Here is a 21917-nt window from a genome sequence, read left to right on the forward strand (position 1 = left end):
AGGCCCAGAGTCATTAAACAAAAACTTCCCCCAGATCACACAGGTACTGAGAAGTATATTCAGAATTTAAACCCACATTCTTGTCCAAATTTAGTACTCTTTCCTTTATATGGCCCTAATTCCTCAGCAATCTCTTTCTGGGGCATAAAAAGCAGGGTTCAAGTTGGGGAGTTAATAAATATAAATGGATAAACTAGATGGGGTAATTATTACCAGGGTGTCTGAAGAGCACTGAGATTTAAGAAGTTCAAATGTGCATGAAAATTAAAAATTGTCAAAACATGAATTCAGGGTCAGAAGAATTATACTGATATTTTTGGTCTAAGCCTGTGATTTCATTAGTATAACCAACTCCTCTGCTGAAAGAGATTGGCAACTGTTCTGTGATTTATGGCCTTATTAAATTGACTGCGACATTGACAGATTAACTGCCTTGTTGATGGTCCTACAACCAGGACTTCCTAATTCTGAGACCAGCTTTCCATCCACTGTGGTAGTTTCTTTTTTTGTACTAAATTAGGAAAGTCAAAGTACAGTGTAGTAAGAGTGGAAAGCTCCCCTTTGTCTGAAAATTCAGTTCTGATTCAGCCATTCCTGAGTCATCAGTTCTTCCGCCTCTACAATCAAACAGAAGACTTTTTATCATAACAGTACTCAATCCTGAGACATTTGCATCACACAGTTATGTCCAGAAACAGACTCCTCAAAGTCTCCATATTATTGGATTGGAAACAAGAAGAGTATACAAGAACATATTCTAAGGACTAAAACTAAGCAGGAAATATCTGCAAATACTTCAAAGATAACTCTCCTACAATTGTCCTGATTTCCCCACCAATACCACATCAATTTCTTACAACCAAAAGTACAAGGAAGTGGTTTTTCTGGCTTAATCTGTTCCTCTAAAGCTTTTGTATTTCACTGAGTTTTCTGCTTTTTTCTGCCCAGAATAGCTACGCCAATAAGATCACAAGTGAAATCCAATAAGCCTTCTCCTGACTCAGGCACTTCCAATGAGTCATTTCTCCCAGAAATTCCCTGAACTTCCAGGTTATGACTAAACAGAATGGCATAGTTGAAAGATGTCTACAAATTCTACAGGGTATACATAAGATTCTAGCCTCTACATTCTCTCTTCTAGCAGATGACAGGCCTATTACCATTAGGGTACCCTGAACAATGTATTCTACTTTTCTATTCATAATTTGCAATGTTAGTCAGAGCTGAACACTACAAGTATCCAAATTTAGATTTTTATTATTTTCCCCTGTCCACAGATGACAATGTCTATAAACCTTGGGAAAAAATGACCACCAGATCTGGCATTCAGGTCATTTAGAACTTCTGGATGGTCTAAAAGTTTTTTGGATTATTACAGCTAATGCAAACAGTAATGAGGTACCATATTTTCTCAAAGATGATGCTTCCTTCTATCAAATGAAACTTTACCTCTGAGCAGGTTTTCCTTCCAGAATGTATAATTCTTATCGGCAATTATCAGTTTGCAGAGTAATTAGGGGCCAGGGCTTAAAGTTGTCTAGAATGATCTGTTACAATGCAAATCTCACAATAATATTGCTGCATGAGTGCTGACAAAAAAAATCTGTTTTTATACATCTAGATTTTAAAAAGAGAGGCTTAATTCCAATAGACTTATGATGGAGAGAGCATCTACATACAGAAAAAGCAATGTCAGGACTGAATGTGGATCACAACATAGCATTTTTACCTTTTTTGTTGTTTGCTTGCTTTTTGTTGTATTTCTAATTTTTTCTCCTTTTTGATCCGATTTTTCTTATGCAGAATGATAAATGTGGAAATTTGTATAGAAGTATATATATGATTACTTGCTGTCTAGGGGAGAGGGTGGCGGGAAGGGAAGGAGAAAAATTTGGACACACGATTTTGCAAGGGTAAATGTTGAAAACTATCTTTGCATATTTTTTGAAAATAAAAGCTATTATTTTAAGAAAGAAGGGCTTCAGAGGCCCATAATGACTAAAAATGCCTCCCCCACCTCTGATCTCCAATGGAAAGTCTTGGGGTGTTTCCACAAATCATGGATGCTGACACGATGAAGAGCCTGAAGTAAAACAGCTTCAATCTCCTGTCAAACTGAGGAACTACACTGCTGATTGTGAAGGACTTTAAAATATCAGCTTGAAGAGATCGTATCTTACTTTAATGGGGAGAAGGAGCCACTGAAGATTTTTGAGAAGAAAAGTAAAGGGGAGACATATGCTTTAGGACTATCATCTTAGAAGCTGTGTGAGTTGAAGAAAGGATACCAATTATGGAACAGGAAGCAGCGATACCAATTATGTAGTTAAACAACAGTCTAGGAGAAAGTAATGAGGGTCCAGAAAAGGGTCATGATTAACAAGAGACATTGTTTCCACTAAAGGAAGCAGTTCTGTTGCATCCTGTTAAATAATTGGCACATTATGAATCACCATTCTAACACTGTGGTTATTACTATCAAACACTTTCAGTAGGCTTCAACTTTTGCAAGAAGGTAGGAAGCCAAATTTGGCCATGTTATTTATGGAGCAATCCCTTAGCAATTTGGAATCCAACAGTGATTGATCCTGTCATCTCTCCTTCCATTCTCCTAACTGCTTATCTTCTCAGTCTTCCTAAATCACTCTGTAATGGTTTTTATCCTATCACCTACCTTACAATCCACTTATAGACAGACTGAAAAACCAGAGAGAAAGAACCAAATAATCATTTTCCATTAAAAGAAAAACATTCACTTCTTCCTCCTCCTAAATTCAGATAAAATGTTTTATTTTATGTTCATCTACTTCAATATTGCCTTTTAAAAATAATACAAGTGCCTTGAGAATGGGTGATAATAGCTTTCTAAATTTCATGTTACTCCCAGTTATTTATTATAGTCACCAAGAGAAGTGCTATGATTTTGATGATGACTAGAATAAAGAAGGAAAGCAGATCTAAATGTTTTTTGGCATTGATAGCAATTGGACCCTTCCCTCAGTAGGTGGTTGATTCTTTTCAATTCCTTCTCCTTTGTAATACACTGGCTTTTAAAATATATATATCTATAAAACTTTTGCATCAGAAAAATTATTAATGGAGCAAAGGAGAGAAGTTAAAGCTCAGACTTAAAGACCACAGTCACAGAATGCAAAACACCCAGAGATGTAAGGGATTACCAAGTTCCCCTCACAAAAAGGAGAAAATTGTGACAATAAGGAGAGTATACAGGAAGAACCAGGCAAAGGTAGTGGAGAGTGCTAGAGACATATATTAAAATTTTCATTACCCAAAGCAGTAGTTTGCTAGTACTCTTCTACTGGAAATTTTCTGAAAAGAACACTGATCTCTAGTTGAAGGATCTGAATTTGAATCCACATTCTGTCATGTTACCCAACATCTCTGTACCTCATTTTCCTTACCTAAAAAGGGAAATTATATTATTTACATAACTTAGTTCAAAATTATTATGAGCTTCAAATACATAAATATGCATAAAGAGCATTATAACACAGTCAAAGGCTCTATTTCTCCACCTCTCTGGCAATGCAGAGCTTGATTTTATCTGAGTTCTTGAGTATCCAAGGAGAAGTGATTTAGGGTATCTCAAAACAAAAGTACTACCATCTAGGTGGGAAAAGGTAAATTGGAATTTATAGTTGTTTCTTTTCCAAAATAAATTTCTCTTTTATGCCCACAATGTAAAATAGTTGACAATTAAGTGCCCAATTATTTTCCTCTATGGGTCTTTCAATGGAGTATAAACATGGCCACAATGATGCCTTAAAGTTAACACCCCATTACAAATGAGTAAGTAGCCATGCCACTTAGTATATTGAAGCAGTAATACTAGTCATAGAACCAATAAAATTGAAGTGCATTTGATTGGTAAACTAAATGTTTTTCCTGCATTTTTGTTAGGACTTTTTTTTAAGAGATCACATTTGAGTTCATACTTTACAGAAGACAAATTAACATTTCTGAGATGATGAAAAATCAAATGGAATCTTAAAAATTTAAGGAGAAAAACAACTAGTTTCATCTTCCACAATTAGTGGTGTTAATTCATATAAAAACAAATCCTTGAAAACTACATATTAACTTAGAAATTCACTTAATATTATCTATTTTTATTTATTTTCTTGAATATTTATCAATTATGTTTTAATTTTGGTTTGGGCTATATTCAGGAGTTGGCTGTTAGCTTGACATTTCTGTTCTACATGATGCCTGGCATATTTTGGTACCTAATATGTACCCAGACATTATGTTAGCTACTAGGTGTGCAAAATGAGCAGCAAAAAGAAATTAAAAAAAGAAAAGAAAGAAAGAAAACAAAAGATAGGAAAAACAAAAGAAAGAAAGAAGGAAAAAGAAGAAAGGAAGGGAAGAAAGAAGAAAGGGAGGAAGGAAGGAAAGGAAGAGAGAGGAAGGAGAATAGGAAGGAGGAGAGAGGAAGGAGGAAAAGAGAAAAAAGAAAAAAAAAGAAAGGAAGAGCTTATATTTTATAGAAAGATGCAACATGCATATGATAATAATAATAACATCTAGTGTTTATATGGCACCTACTAGGCACAACACTATGAACTATATAATTATCTCATTTGATTCTAATAATAACCCTAGGAAGTAGTATTTTATATTTTACAATTGAAGAAACTGAGGCAAATAAAAGTTAGCTGACTTGCCCAAGTACATTTTTGAGGCTGAATGTGAGCTCAGGTCTTCTGACTTCAGGTCCAATGTAATCACTGCCTCATCTAGACATAGGCATGGATGTGGGTGTATGTATATGTTTACAGTTGTTTTCTGTTTGGCTCCGCTGAATTAGAGTCAAATAATGAAAGATTGATTCAAAGAGGAAGATTTAGGCTTAATATAACAATTAGAGCTGTTAAACAGTCACATGATCAGCTTTGAAAATTAATGAAATCCAACTGCCATCAGTGGTAATACTAGTCATAGAACCAATAAAATTGAAGTGCATTTGATTGATAAACTAAATGTTTTTCCTGCACTACTGAGCGCTGCTCCCATTTGCAGCAAAGGTTGGGGAAAGGGAAAGAAGATGAGGAAACAGAGGTTCAGAGAGGTAAAGCCACTGCCAAGGTCCCACAGCAAGTCAGGAGCTGACCTGGGACTGGAATCAGAGTTTTCTGATTCCTATTGAGGGCCTTTGACAAGTGGAAAAAGGAAAAACACTTCAGATGGAACTGACAGCACAAAAAAAAAAAAAAAAAAAAAAAAAAAAAAGAGGTTTATTATTAGAAAAAAAATGATGCAATTGAAAGTATGACTCAATCATAGATAGTTCTAATTTTGAAGATGTTGGAATGCCTGGATTTATGGTACAAAATATTACAAAACATGCATGAGAAAAGAAAAAGGCAAAATTTCATCAACTTTTATTGGTTTGCAAATAGCAACAAGAAACTCAAGTGGATCATCATAGTCCAAACTGGAAAGAAATTGAAAAGGAACCAGTTTGTGGGTGAAAGCATGTAAATTCTGAATACATGACATTGTGGAAGTTCAACAGGCTTACACCAGCTCTGAGAAGAGATTGTTCTCTCCCTCACAAGACCATTGGAATTGACCTGAATCACCTCATTTTTTAAAAAAATCATGTTCATAAGAATTCATCATCATATAATCTGTTTGTTGATGTGCACAATATTCTCTTGGTTCTATTCACTTCATTTTGCATCGGTTCATATAAGTCTCTCCAGGTCTTTCTGAAATCATCTTGGTGATGATTTCTTATAGAACAATAAGATTGCATAACATTCATATACCATAATTTCCAGTTCCTTGCCACCACAAAACATTTTTGCACATGTGAGTCCTTTTCCCTTTTTTATAATCTCTTTGGGATACAAGCCCAGTAGAGATACAGCTGAATCAAAGGATATACACAATTTGATGGCCCTTTAGGCATAGTTCCAAATTGCTCTCCAGAATGGTTGGATTAGTTCACAACTCCACCAACAATGGATTAATGTTCCAGTTTTCCCACATCTCCTCCAACATTCATAATTATCTTTAAGGACAGAAATCTTAAACCAAGAATGAAAATAGCAAAGGACATAGCCTTCTTGACTTCTTGTTCTGTGACCAGTGATTTGGATTTTCCAAAATAAAACTTAAAGACTCTGAATGCTGTTTCTTCAGTACCTATAATGAATTTTTGGTCTCCTCTACAGCAGAATTTTATGGTGAAAGATAAGACAGTTTTACATAACATTCCTCATATAGAGGATAAAGTTCTTAATCAGGATGGAGCTTTCATTGAAGAATTAATAAAACAAATTATGATGGAAAAGTACACGAAGATAGAGAATACAAGTTTACAAATGAGGAAATATTTGTGGAGTTGATGAATGCTCTTGGTCAGTACAATGATGATAAAGATGATGATGACAAGGAGAATACTGATAAAGGGAAAGAAGAAAAGAAAGATGAAACTTCCAGCTCTTCTGAGGCAAACTCCAGGTGTCAAACACCAATAAAAATGAAGGCAAATATTGAACCTCCTGAAAACGTGGAATGGAGTGGTGCTGAAGCCTCAATGTTCAACATTCTTATTGACTCCATTCTTATTGACACTTATTATGATAATTTTGTGCCATTGCTATGATTGGAACCAAAACATGTAGACAGATCTATGAGTTTAGAGTAAAGGAATCTTTATTTTTTGTGGCCTATACATTGCAGAAAGATACAACTGAAAAAGGATGGCTCCTCTAACTACATTTACAACTATCAATCCTGTGATCATCCACATCAACCTTGTGACAGTTCTTGCCCATGTGGGATTGTTCAAATTTTTTGTGAAAAGTTTTGTCAGTGTAGCTCAGAATGCCAAAACCAATTCCCTGGGTGCTGTTATAAAGCACAATACAACATTAAACAATGCCCTTGTGTATTTGATTGTCCATGAATGTGATCTAATCCTCTGTCTGACTTGTGGGGCTGCTGATCACTAGGATAATAAAAATGTGTCTTGCAAGAACTGCAGCATTCAGAGAGGATCCAAAAAGCATTTACTAATGGTACCATGTGATGGGGCAAGTTGGGGAATTTTCATAAAAAATTCTGTACAAAAGAATAAATTCATCTCTGAATACTGTGGTGAGATTATTTCTCAGGATAAGGCAAACAGAAGACCAAAAGTTTATGATAAGTATATGTGCAGATTTCTCTTCAACTTGAATAATGATTTTTGGTGGATGCAGCCTGCAAGGATAATAAAATTTGTTTTACAAATCATTCAGTAAATCTCAGCTGCTATGCAAAAGTTCTGATAGTTAACAGTGACCATAGGATAGGTATTTTTGCTAAGAGAACAATCCAGACTGGTGAAGAGCCATTTTTGGACTACAGATATAGCCAGGCTGATGTCCTGAAGTATGTGGACATTGAATGAGAAATGGAAATCCCTTGATATCATCCATTCTCTCCTCTTTAAAACAGATGCCTTATTTTCAGGAATTTCTAGTACTGTGGGCAATTTTAGAAAAATAAAATGCAAAAAAATGAAATCCCCAAATTTGAAGATCTTTAAGAAGGGACCAATCAACCACTTAAGGGGTGGAGAAGTGATTCTTAACCAAGTATAAATTGGAGTAAATGAAGTCTGAAATCCGTCTGTGTTATATTCCTATTATATTATATATGTGTTATATATATATATTTATGTGTTATATTCATATTATCATATGATTATAATATCATGTTATATTCAATTAGGTATAGAGACTTTTTCCCATTAATGAAATGATAATAATAACTACGATTAGTATTCTGTTTTCTTGTATTCATCTTTTTTTTTATGGAGTTTAGATGAAAGCAATCTAAAAACAAATTACTATACTGGGTATGTTTTTTTTTAATTTAATGTTCTGCAGACTATTGTGCAGAGAAATAAATTGAATTTTTTTTCAAATTGAAAAAGTATATTGAAATGTAAACACAACTTCTGTGGACTCACTGAAAATGTCTTCAGAACAATTCTCATAGCAGGCAGATGGATGATATCTATCTTAATCCTGTTCCCACATTATTTTAATATCTCCTAGATTTCTACATTTTGAAAAGCTTTTCATTCTATGCAGCTTGGAAATTATAAGTACCTGGTATTATAACATATAGCAGAAACATTCTGATATTTTTATGGATCAGTATTATATAATGGTGGTTCTTTCTGAAGTGATGTTTTGGGTTCAAATACATCCTTCAAAGAGGATTTGCTGGGGGGGGTTTTAGGATATTTCAGGGCTTATATTTTTAGGAAGAGGAATTGTCATTAGTTGTTAGTTTATAAAGGATAGTAAACTTCTAGTGAATGACTATAGTCATCTGATCTTGTCTGTCTAGGTATCTAGTAGATACTAAATTTGTGTAACATGACTTAATATGTTACATTATTTCTACCACTTCATTGACCAATTGGCATAGATCATTAAGCACAGATTACTACTCAAATATAAGCTTTTTGTAATTTCTAATGGCAACAGGTTGATCTTGATTTATTATAATTAGCATCTGGTTCTCATCTTTTATCTTCATTATCATCATTACTATTATCTTGTTTTCCTCTTCCTCCTATCCATCCTCTTCCTTCTCCATGGCTCTGTGAGTCAGTAATATAGTTACTGCTGCAAGTCAAAAATCCATTCATGCCTTCTCTTCCCTTGTGACTCATTCAAATCCTTCCAATGGATGATAGTCTTCTGAGTTTCTAACATTTCATCAGGGCAAGACATCAGTGTAAAACACTAGTAGGACATCTAGTCCTCTAAGGTCCCTACAGGAGCACTGACCAGTTGAATTTGACAGGTAACAAAGTAACTTTACTGTTTTCTGATTGTTGCTAATTATTGCAAAGCCATCACCTATGTTAATAAAAGTGAAATCAATGAAATGTACAAAAGGCAGAGGACCAATTGATAGACTTATGATAACCCAGCTAAAGATGAGAGGGTCAATGTTTTCCTAGCACTACAAGGAGATCTGATCATGACCCTAACCTAATAATGTTGTTTCAGGATATTTGTGTTATTAGACATGAAATTTGGGGAAAGGGTAAGGGTTGGAATGAGAAAGATTCTCCTTGTATTGGTATTTCCCCCTCCCCCTTGTTCCCAGCCCTGGTCTTCTCCCATAGACAGGAAACTGGAAAGAATACTCAGTCACCATCACAAGGCAGTATTCTCTTAGGGGATGGTTAACAGGAAGAAATTAAAGGATATTCAGGATAGGAAATAAGGTGCTTACTGCTAAATATTACTGGAAGGAAATAGAGAGTTTAAGGGATTGGCTCGTGCATTTGTGGGGAAAAGAAACCAGCACTGATTTATATTCTGATGATAAGTTTCATAACTTTAGAGAACGAAATGAAATCCTAGTTGCAAGGTCATTCTGACATCCTATACAGTTGGGACAGGGATATATATCTTTTTCAATGGACTCAGGTGAGAATCAGATAGGTTTAGCTCTCTAAGGATGAATTCCCTTCCTGGCCTGTTCAAAAACTCTAGAATAAATACTCATTATCTAAAAGATCAGGGAGTTCTTGATTGGCTATATGATACAGAATAGTTGATACTAAGGAAACTCCAGTGCCCTTATGAACAGCCTGTTTCAAAGGTCATTAGAGCTGAAAAGCTCCTAGAAGGTGCTCCTCATATCTGGAAGTAATTGCTTACTATGGCACTTCCTCTGTTTATTACAATTCAGGCTATGCTTTTGAAGTTTGAATAAATTGGATCTCCTTGATTTTAAGTAGACACTAGTAGTGCTGCCTTCTCTGGTGAGCTACTCTAAAAGCATGGGAATCTAAGAAGCTTTGTCTGAAAGGAGACCAAGAGCCAAAACATGGGGTTGATGAGAAAGATTAGTAACCAATTTTTCTTTTTTTAGCATTACAGATTGGATTAGGGTTAAGATTAATAATAATGGAAGAACATCCAGATAAGGGCCTGATGAACTCTGAAAGTAGATTGAAATAAACTTATTTCATTTTATCTGAGTTTTTTGTTTGTTTGTTTTTTTTCCTTTTGGTCTATTTCTCCTTTCACAACTGTAATTAATATGGAAATATGCTTACATATTTGTGCATATAAAAAGTTTTTTGAAATAATCAAAGAGGAAGGAATAGGCAAATGGGTCTTAACTAGTTTCTACTGATTCCTTTGTACCATAAGCTTACGTGTAATTTAAGGATCACCAGGAATGGAGCCAAGCCCTCCAAAGTTGTTCAATATTTGTATAAGAATAAAAGTGCTTCACAAATACTGGGCAAGAGTAACCCTTTATTAGATGGATGGTAAAGTTCAGATCTTTAGGGATCTTCTGGATACCAGAAATCAGGTAACCATTACCTGGAGAGTTCTCATTTGAATTAAATATGGAATACATCTAGAGGTGGAGGTTTAGGGGAAATCACTATATGAGGAACAAAAATCACTGATTCACTAAAGGTAGGACAATATAATAATGGTATTATATATAAAATACAGCCTGGCATAGTAGCTAGGTAACTGGTATTGGAGACACTAAATATATGATCATGAACAAATCATTAATCTTCATTGTGTGTCAGATTCTCCATCTGTGACACAATGGCATTTAAGGTTTCTTTCTTCTTAGAAGCCCATGATTCTATTACAGTTACAAATCAGCCTGAGTATATAGTGGGGATAGATGTTGCAACCCTGGATATCTTAGAATTAGCGGGAGTCAGAATAAGCAAAAGTCTTTAATCTTGGTCTTTTGGGGTCGCCGTCAGGGGATTAGCAATCTCAACACCTCCTTCCTCTCTCTCCACAGCCAAAAGAATGATCCTGCCTGTCCTACTCTACCCTCTCATCTCTCTCTTTTCCTTCTTTGTTCACACCCACCGATCCAGCACAGAATAGTTGGGAAGGGTCATTCTCCAAGCATATGTTAATAGAGAATTATCCAATTGGTAATTAGCCCTACGAGCTAGGTCACCTTGCATCTGCTCAGTTCTAGCCCTTTACAAATAGATGTATTGGTTTTGTGAGGGTTGCTTCTAGTTCAAGTTATTCTTTCCATTAATAAACACAAATTTTAATATAATAAATAGGGCCAGAAATATGTTAAGCCTGGGCCCACTTATGCCAGCACTCATCATGAAAACAATCTCCTTAAAGGTGTTATTTCCAATGAGTTCCTTTCTCTAATACTATAATGCTCAATTTGCAAACAACTCATTTTTGGTATGGTATCCATTGCTGCCCCATCTCTAATAAGAACCCAAAGGATCAAAGACCTAAACAGTACTCATAGGTTTCTCTTGCTAAGAGTAGTAAGGAGTAGTAAATAGTAGTAAGGAACCTAGAGGCTCAACATTTGGATCTTTAAGGGGGATAACCTGGGGGGGCAGGACCAATGAACCATATTAGCACTCCACTGTATATTAGGGTAGACAATATCAATACAACTAACAAAAAGATATTATCTCAGCTAGAAAAAACAATACTGTGGATTGATTCTTTCATTTTGACCATCCACATGTCATTTTCTTGGCTTAAGGGACTCTACCTCCCATTCAATAAAGATGTTACTTTCACCTCATGCTAATCTAATCGTTACTATTGTTTGAGCAAAATAATTTTCTTGAAAGCCAAGGAGGATTTGGCAGAGGAGGGAGAGATGGTGGACCCATCATAAGGAAACAATATAAAGGGTGGTGAGAACACATGGGGAAAGTACTTCAACTAATTAATCCTTTTGCCAAATCCATGGATTTAAAAGTCAGATAGACAATAAAGCCCTTGAGAAATCTGGAAATTGTTGCTCTGGATCAGAGGGTATGGTTTTACTTACCTCTGTGAGAAAAAGGTGATAGATAAGGTTTTAGGGTATATAGGATGGGTTGAATATCAAGAGAGGAGAGATGTTATCTCAAGCCAAAAGACACATTGAAAGCAAAGATTATAAACCCTCAGCTTCTTATTCCAGTTATGTTTCTTTGTAGATATTCTGTAACAAAATGTCTTCTGATCCTTCTTATTCTCTATTGACCTCCAGCTAGACAATAAACAATAGAACTTTAGAGGTCCAGGCAAATTTCCTCTGGGTCCTTATTACAAAGGGCACCTGAAGTTTCCCCAATGGATTCCTGCCACAGCAAATCCAAGGTAATCCAAGTGGAACTGCAAACTCACTTGACATGACAGGTAAATTGTTAGAAAAATAACAAAGAAAGTCAAATACTTGGGCATTGTCAAATATTTGGGTAAGTAAAACTTACACTATGAAGTCACAGGGCATAAAGGGAAAAAAATGAATACAAGCTGTTTTTAACACCTCATTTTCTTTGATACTATTTCTTCTTCATATAGCATATATTAAAGACTGAAATATCAGAGTCCACATGTAGGCATTAAACTGCCATTGAAGAAGAAAATAATTTGCTAGAGAAATTTTGAGAAAGCTTTCCCATTTTTCTTACTTATCATTTCTGTTTTTATTGTACATCTTCAAATGATCTGAATTAGGTTTCATGCCTTAAATTTTGTAATTTTTTTTCTTTTCTTCCTCCCTCTGCTTCTTACTTTAAAAAAATGAAGCATCACTCTTCATGAGCTTCCATCATTCTTATTTGTAAAGTCTTGACAATGAATCTATATTTTTAAACCAATGTTGTACTTGGAAACCACGTCTATCTGCTTGAGAGATAAAGTATTTGATGTCTGAGGGAATTCCTAGCTTTTCTGGGCCCCCTTTTTTGTGGTGATTGCTTTACATCAGTCAAAGAAGTAAGAAGTAAGAAGCAGCAATCTTCCCTGTTGATATTTGCTCCTCTATACATGTCATATACTACAGCAGTACCTTATTTAAACAGATCAGATTATAGTTGTTCTAATTGCATGTTGTATTTTATGTTTATAACTTTTAATATGATATTGACTTTAATATTTTCTTTAATAAGGAACTGATCTGACTGTACTTCTTCAGTGATGACTCCCACATTGGTAATACAACTAAATTAAAGTCCCTTTAAATTTCAAAATATGTCTTACAATCAAGCTGAACTATTTGGCATAGGGACATCCCAATGAAGAAATTTTCATTACTGATGTATATTAGCAGAGAGAATTCCTGCAATTCTATGCTAGTTCCTATTACTATTGAAATATATTTGTGTGGGTCTATATATGTACAGTATGTATATTGCCAATGTGGTTTATGTATATATGCACATTGCTGTCTTTTTTTTTAGTCATAGCCAACTTTTCATGACTCCCTTTTGGATTTCTTGGCAGAGATAGTCAAGTAGTTTGTCATTTTCTTCTCCAGCTCATTTTACAAATGAGAAAACTGGAGCAAACCATGACTTCCTCAGGGTCATACAGCTAGTAAGTGTCTGAGATTTGATTTGAACTTAGGAAGAGGAGTCTTTCTGAATCCAAGTCTGGAACACTATTCACTGCCCTACCACTATATATGCATATCGATGTGTCTAAATACAATTCAAAGGGAGTGTGTCACTGGAATCTTAGTTACCAGTCACCAAGAAAGACTTTGATTATTAGCTGGAGAGGAGTAGAAAATTGCTGTCTCACTTTGCTCTCTTCAAACAAAGTATAAGAGACTAAAATTATATATGTCTGTCCCCTAAATATTACTAAGGAAAATTGATTTAGATCTAAGCCACTTTCCTGGTTGATATCTCTTACTGGGAAGGAGTAACCAAAGTTATATCCAAAGAATTGATTCCCTTTCCATTATACCATTTAGACAAAGGAGATCACAGTGGTAAATCGAGAATAAACTTATTGATCCAAGCAAATAGAAATTAGATAAATTATAGAGATTGGACAATACAAAGTGAATGAGTTTTACCACTGGGAGTAAGATAGTTTAGACTGATCAAGAGAGAAAATTCCTGAAATCACCTAAGGGGAAGTTCCCTGAAGTCTCTAGTGAGTAAGCTGGAAAACATAGACACAGAATATACATATATAAAACATACACAAAGGATATGTTCAAGATACCAGCTTCTCTTTCTTCTCAAAGTCCTTCTCTTCCTACAGGACCTCTCTCTGAAGAAAGCCTGGGACCACAAGTATCCTCTCTAGGAGAGAGTAAGACAGAGAAGAAAAAAAAATCTCTCTCTTTTCAAAGTCTGACATCAACTCTATCCCTTATACAAGCACTGAATGTCAAATAAGCCTTCTCCCAATCATTCAGAAAACATGCTAGGTCTGAATTCTAGAGTTGTTTTTTCCTAAATCTAGGTATATAGTCAAATCACATATATATTAACTATAATGTATATATATATATATATATATATATATATATATATATATATATATACATTCATATAGAGCTATGATTTTACCTACAGAAATTCTCAATAACAAAATCTACTGTTAATCTACTGCACTGGTACCCATGTACCAACCTACTTTATACATGTATGTACAAATATGAATATATATATATATATACACATCATATGCATGTGTGTATATGTATATAGATGTTGTTCATTCATTTTAGCCATGTCTGACTCTTCATATGGTTTTCTTGGCAAAGATACTGGAGTAGTTTGTCATTTCCTTCTCTAGCTCATTTTACAACTGACGCAAATGGGATTCAATGATTTGCCCAGGATTACACAGGTAGTAAATATCTGAGGCTGTATTTGAACCCAGGTTTTCCTGATTCCAAGCCCAATGCTCTATCTACTGTGCCACCTAACTATCATGTATATTTGGATAGACAAAAATATAGAATACACACAAATATATACTGTTTATATTTCTGTATGTATGTATGCATATTCATATATGTATAGACATTTATCCATGTGAAGTATGTGATTCCATTGTAGAAAGATCTCTTGATAGGTACTAAATTAATATTTATTAAATAATAATATATGATTAACTTACCACAGGGCATCTAGTTGGCACTGAGACATTAGTAGCATCAAATTATATATTCCTTACAATAATTTAATGCTAGTTTAATGAGATTAGACTGTAGTTCTAGTAAACATTTAATTTGAGGATTTTTTCCCCTCTGAACATAATGCTTGTGTCATTGATTATTCCCAGTCATTTCCTATGATCCATTTCTTATTTATTAAAACCTAATTTCTTGTGGCCCGAACTCTCTTAATAAATTTTCTCTTTCTACAGTTTTTCCCCTGTTTCTAGTCTCCTGATATAGTGGCTTGCCTTCAGCGCTACCAGGAGTTATATAGAATAGAAAGAAAGTCTATATAAATTTTATTCATCTCAATACAAATTCTTTTTCCTCTCTCAGTTATTTTGTTCTCTTGCAGAGTCTCAAATTCCCTCGTCTGTAATATCCATCTTTTGCCCTTCACATTTTTAGTAACACAAGCTATTTAAACAGAATCTCAAGCTCTCACTTTTCTCTGGGGATGTGACAAATATTCTGTTTGTATGAGCTTTGTATCCAAATATTCACTTCTCTATTATTTCATTCATTTGAGTCTTGCTCTGTGGGAAAAAAAAGATGAATAACAAATAATTATACACAATGCAGGCCTCATCCTGAGAATGCAAAGATAGTGAATTTTATGAGGTAATTTACTCTCTTCTAGCATTCACAAATATAGAGAACAATAACATTTTCTTCAGAATAACAAATTTGCAATCTCCCAAAAGAAAAACCATGTGTTATTCCAAGTATAAGTTAACCTCCAATTTGGGATCTCATTTTATGAAAAGAACTTAGGAATTTATTCCAAACCAAGCATTCAGTTTAAGCGACAAGCTTGCTATTTCTGGTAGTTTAAAAATCTGCATTCTTGCCTTCACTCTGTAATTAACTGGTTTGATGTCAGACAAGTGACTTAAAATCATTTTTAATTCAACTCTCCAATCTGAAAGGCAGTCAGACTTTCTCATAGGAATCTTATAGAAATGAAAACATATAAAAGATACTTTGAAATATTTGGAGAAATGGGAGTTAAATAAACTAGCATTATTATTGTTTAAAGTTCTATTCAATGCTTCAATATGGGGACTGTAAATTCTTAGAATGATAGAATTTCGAGTTTAAAAAGACTTCAAAAACCATCTAATCAAATACCCATTTTAGAGAGGAACAAACTGAGGTCCAGAAGGATGAAATGATCTGCTCAAGGTACAAAGATAGTGACTGGCACATGTGAGATTTGCATCTGTATTCTCAGTATTTATATCGTAGGAAAGCAGTTTTGTAATATTTCAAAATATTGCATCAATGTTTATTAGGGATATTGGTCTACATTATTTTTTTCTGTTTTGTCTCTCCCTGGTTTAGGTATCAAATGCATATTTGTATTATAGAGAGAAGTTGGAAGGATCCCAGTAAATCTTAGTTCTCTGAATGATAGAATTTACTTGTTCTAGAGTTTTACTGCAAGATTTCATTTATAGCTTATTCAATTTCTTTTCCTGATAATGAGTTATTTTTTTCTTTTTAGTTATTATAGCTATTTCATCTTTTTTAAGTATTCATTCATTCCCTCAAGGTAATTTTTGTTAGCATATATATTTTTCATATAAATGCATATAACTCGACAAAATTGTCTGATAACTTCCTTTGTCAGTTATTGTGAATTATTTATTTTCTTAGTTGATGTAAAAAAGCTGGTTTTATTCTCTTTTTAAAAACCAAATTAGCTCTCTGTTTATATTTTGTTGGGGTTTTTAAAATTACAATATCAACTAACATTCCAGGATTGTCTGTTTTTTAAAGGATGAGTTTTCATCACTCATTGTCTTTGTACTCTTCTCCCATAGTATCCTCTCATTATCATGTAGTGAAAGTATAAGAAGCTAAACTCCAAGCAATAAAAATAATTCAGTGAGAAAAGAACAATAAATTGGAGGAAAAAAACAAGACTTCAAAAGAAGCAAAGGAGAGAAGCATTTAATTTTCAAATTACTATTCAATACTCATCTCATTCTTGGCCTCCAGACTATGCACATCAATATGTTTTTAACTTGCTTTTAAATTGCATCCCAAGCTGTACAGATGATTCAACTATCCAAGCAAATTCCACCATATACCAGGTAACATTCTCAGTGCCTCCTCTGGAGTAACATTCAGTACAACAGTGCCCACATATCAATGTTCTTCCCTCTTCAGGTTGATGATGATTTTCTTTAGGTCACCACTTTTTTTTTTTTTTTTTGCCACAGTTCATTGATCTGTTCTGCAGTTGTGTGAAAGGAAAGATTTCCAACATCCAAGTTACAATGTTTCTTAAGCAGTTAGTTTCTTTTGGATCACTGTTTTCATCTAAGAAGCATGGATCACAATACTGACTTAGTTCCACTCTGCGTTTGGGGGGCAGTTGAGGCTCACAGTGAGCATGAGTAGAACCAGTTATATTTCTGGGCTGTTTTTCCAAATCAAGTCAAATAAAACATACTAAGCAAGTGGTGATCCTTTATAACCTGGGAAATGTAGAAGGAAGATAGCAAATGATATAAAAATCAAACCTAATAGGTCAAGGGTTGAAGCCCACCAGGACCTGCTTTAGAATCCAAAGTAAAAATTTTTTCAGTATGAGCATTTATACATTAGAAATCAGCAATCTTTACAAAGCAAGGCTTGATTTATTGTTTTGTTGATTGTCTAGACTTAAGAAAGTGCTAATAATGCAGATTAAATTTAAAAGTATTCATGCATACTTCCCCACACACACCCCAGTTGTTAAACATTTACTGGCACACCCACTTATTGCTCAATAAACACTGCCGGAGCTCAGTTGGCACACTGTAGAAGGCTGGGAGAATGATGTCATCATTGGAATGAAGGCCTGGTTACTGAAGGCTAATAATAATAATAACCAGAATTTATATACTACTTTAAGTTTTGCAAAGTGCTTTTCATCCATTATTTCTCTCTCTCTCTCTCTCTCTCTCTCTCTCTCTCTCTCTCTCTCTCTCTCTCTCTCTCTCTCTCTCTCTCTCTCTCTGTATGTTTCTGTCTCTGTCTCCCTCTCTCTCTCTCTCTTTCTGTCTCTCTGTCTATCTCTGTCTCTTTCTGACTCTTTGTCTCTGTCTCTGTCTCTCTGTGTCTCTCAGTGTCCCAGTATCTCTCTGTCTGTCTCTGTGTGTATGTGTCTCTCTCTCCCCTTCCCTCCCTCCTTCCCCCTTTCTCAATTTCTCTTCTTTCCCTGTGTGTGCATGTGCACACACACACACACACACACACACACACACACACACACAGTTTGGAATAAAAAAAGAGTGGATTTGGTAAATGAATAAGAGCTAGAAATTAAAATATGGATTTGGGATACCTAGACCCCAGCTTGAAATTAGGAATGGCTTTTGACCAAGAGTAGAATACACATAATGAGACATAGTAAAATATATTAACTGTATTATAGACTTGCAAATATTATCTAGAGAGCTTTAAATTTGAAAATGAAGAGGGAAGTTATAACAGTTCATTTGGAGGTGCCAGAGAGAGCAGCACAGTTCATACTTTGGGAATTTTCCTAACTAAAATGTATTTATATCACAACAAAGCATTCAGGAAGGACATTCCCACCTTTGCAGCAATGCCAGATGTCATCCTAGAATGCTTGATTTCTGGCAGCCACAATCCTGCATCCCCTGACACTTATAGATCTCTAGGGTAAGGGAATGGCTCACAGGGAGTATTTTAAGAAATACTCTGATCTCAACAATTCTAATCATCACAGCCTTTGCCTGGGAATAAATATACTAATTTCCAAGCAGCAAGTAGTATTTCAAAGCTATAATCAGCATGATTAAATTCAAATCAATAAGCACTAAAGCATTCCCTCTGGCAAAGACACTTTTCCCACTGGATATGGGAAGACAAAAATGTAACAATTTTTGCCCTCAAAATGCTTATATTCTAAATTCCTTTATGTTTCACTGACCAAGTACCTTCATCCCTAAAGGGAAAACAGATTGGGGCATAGTTAAATGCTGCATTTAAAGGCCACACATCTAGTGTGTTTCTGACTTAAGCTGGATTTTCCTTCACACTCTCCTCATCTTAGAACTTACTGGCACATACAGACAGCATAGTTAGTCTCTGAAAAATATCCCAGCTACTTTATTTAATTCAAATTAAATGCTTAAATATTTGGCCTAAATGCAATATTATTTAGAAATATTTGTGTAGTCATTCTATATTTTATCCTAATTGTATTGGGAAGCTACAGCATGGTGGAACCTTCCAGAGGAATCTCTATTGCGCCTAGATGACAAATCTCCACTGGTCATTGGGCAACAAACACTAATGTGTGAATAAATGCACTCAAAACTTTTTGAGCTTGCTAGGATATGGCAGAATCTGCATTTCACTGGCATGGCCTTAGAGAATCCAGAAAACTATGTTACAGCTGTAGAGATAGAAATTACGAGATATTGTCTACACAGCAGTAGTCAACCTAAAATTTTCTTGTAGCTAACAACTAAAAATAGATAACAACTGAAGCTTTCAGAATAGAAATATCCTCATACTTTAGCCATGGAGAATTCAAATAAATTTAAAAATAGTTATTAGCTTCCATACTTCTATATAATGAATTTCCCCAACATGGGATGTCACCTGCTTCACTCACTACTGGGGTAGCCAGGGACAGTGGTAGATAGAAATAACCATTTTCTATCTGTAGGCTAGCTGGAGTTAAAAAACAAAACAAAACAAAACCCCACCAGCACATCACAATGTCACTCTAGATCTCTCAAATACTGTAACAGTTATTCAAAGAAAACCTTTCATAATAATTAGAAAATCAATTGCACCCTCAGATTTCATCCTCGAAGTCTTTCTCACTGCTAAAATGAACTGTCAGGAAGTCATAATTAAAAAAAAAAAAACTCTGATCAATTCAGACTCCATTAATTTGGAATTTGTAATCTTTAAGAGGGGCAAAAGTTTATCTCAGTAAAAAACAAAGTACTTGCAAAGACTTGCAAAGAACCATATAGCTAAAATTCATTATTTATTCTTACATTAATGACAAGGCAAGTACACGAAGAATTTTTACCAGGTAACCTAATCCTAGATAGTTTCTATATTTTTATCCTTTTTTATTCAAAAATTCACATTATAATTCAAGAAAATATTTCATTTACCATTATATCTCAGTTTTGCATATAGTAGGTATTAAAATAAGTTTTTGTTGAATTAAATGTGGAGTAACTTTCACTAATCCAGATCGACTATCTCCAAGCTCAAATTAATTAGATTTTGCCATATTTTTCCAGATATCTAGCCTAATAAAAAAATAAGGTCAACTTGATTACAGTCCTACCCTATCTACAGGAATAAAATGAAGCTACAATCCTTGCTGAATATGAAGACAAGGTTGACTCAAGTTTATCCTGTTCTAATCATGCCCCTCCTCTTCCCCCTACTCTGGAGTATTCCAATAAATTTGTAATAGTACAAAAATTTGGCTTTTATTCTAGAAACCACATTCCAAGACAACACAGTTTCAAAAATCTGTTTACTATAAATCCCATTCATTCCCCTATTCTGTCTAGCTTTTTATACTTAACACCATTAACTGTTTGGTGTTAATTAAGGTAAGCTATAAATCCTTTACTTAAATTTAACCATAAAATCCTAAAGTTGGAGAAACTTCACAGGTCAAGTCCAATATTCCTTTCAAAATAAATAGAAAACATTTTCTATGATATATATCTAACACAAAATCATCCAAATTCTGCTTTAAAAATTTCAGTGATAAGGATTTAAAATACTTTGTGAAAGGTTTTACTATAATTCTTTTATCTATAGAATTCCTGCCATATAGTAGTATGTCTATCCTTATTTGCAGCTGTCTCCTCTGACCCACCTCTATCAGGCAGATATACTGAGAGAATCCCAAGTCACGGAGCCACAATTAAAACAATTCTGCTATTGTTCCTGATAGGGATATTTCAATTTATCCTTCTATAATATAATGGTCCCTTAGACCATTTTCATGACAACCCTGACCAAAGTTTCCTTCCTGGGCCCTAAATGTTTTATGTTGGTGCCTATTAAAATATAAGTCCCTTGAAGTCAGGCACAGTCTTATATTTGTATCCTTAGAGCTAGTTACAAAGTGAGCACTTAATAAATACTTTCTCATTTTTCTTTTATAAGGTACCTTGTTCCATCATTGGATTATTCCAGTTGTTAGAAAGTCCTTTGAAATATTATCTCAAAGACTTGTGTAGCCCTAAACTCTGGAAGTCCTTACTTGAACTCCCATTTTTACTGATGAATCAGGTCTCCAGAACAAACCACATTTCTACATCTCCTCCTCTGGGTTCCAGAGATATCCCTGAGGGATTGGGAAATTTCACCTCTAACACTATCAGCTTGGGATCCCATTCTGATGTATGCTCCCAGTATCAATCATCATTGATTAGGGCCTTATGGTCATTTAGTCAACTAATATGAATTAATTTTTTCAAAGAGATATTTGCTGAGAAAAAATATGAACAGAGATATAAAGCATTTTCCCCAGCTGCTAGGGCATATTAACTGTGACCCAGTGGGAAAATAAAGGTCTTTGACTTCTCTGTCTCTGATGATGACTTTGCATTGTTCTTCACTCTTTACTCGTTCACACCCAGGCAGGAATGAGGATGAAGCCTCACTGTGGTCATCCAACAGGACCTGTTGAATATATATATACCATTTCCATTTCAGCTTATCAAAATGGCTCCTCTTCACATAGGGAAAACAGATCAGAACCAGTTACCAAATGTCTAGGCAAGCTCCAAATCATCTAAACAGACCTTTCCATTACAAATTATCATACCTTTCTTATAAGCATACTTGCAGCCTCTTCCAAGAAAGGTTCATATCAGCTGAATACACTGTGCCCTCTCACCAGTCACTCTTTTCACTTAGAAAATTAGCTTCTC

At 34.7% G+C, this 21917-nt stretch overlaps 1 protein-coding gene and 1 pseudogene across 1 annotated transcript in view; both read left to right on the plus strand.

Annotated features, from left to right (window-relative positions):
- Window positions 1-6319: 6319 nt before the first annotated feature.
- Window positions 6320-7444, plus strand: LOC141565916 (histone-lysine N-methyltransferase EZH2-like; annotated as a pseudogene).
- A 2943-nt stretch (window positions 7445-10387) lies between these two features.
- The window catches only part of TXLNB (taxilin beta), a 75834-nt gene continuing 64304 nt past the window's right edge, over window positions 10388-21917 (plus strand). Inside the window, exon 1 of the mRNA XM_074309685.1 lies at window positions 10388-10481. The gene's annotated coding sequence lies outside the window, so the exon portion shown is untranslated. The remainder of the gene's footprint in view (window positions 10482-21917) is intronic.

This window comes from Sminthopsis crassicaudata, chromosome 4 (genome assembly GCF_048593235.1).
Source record: "Sminthopsis crassicaudata isolate SCR6 chromosome 4, ASM4859323v1, whole genome shotgun sequence".
Lineage (NCBI taxonomy): Eukaryota > Metazoa > Chordata > Mammalia > Dasyuromorphia > Dasyuridae > Sminthopsis > Sminthopsis crassicaudata.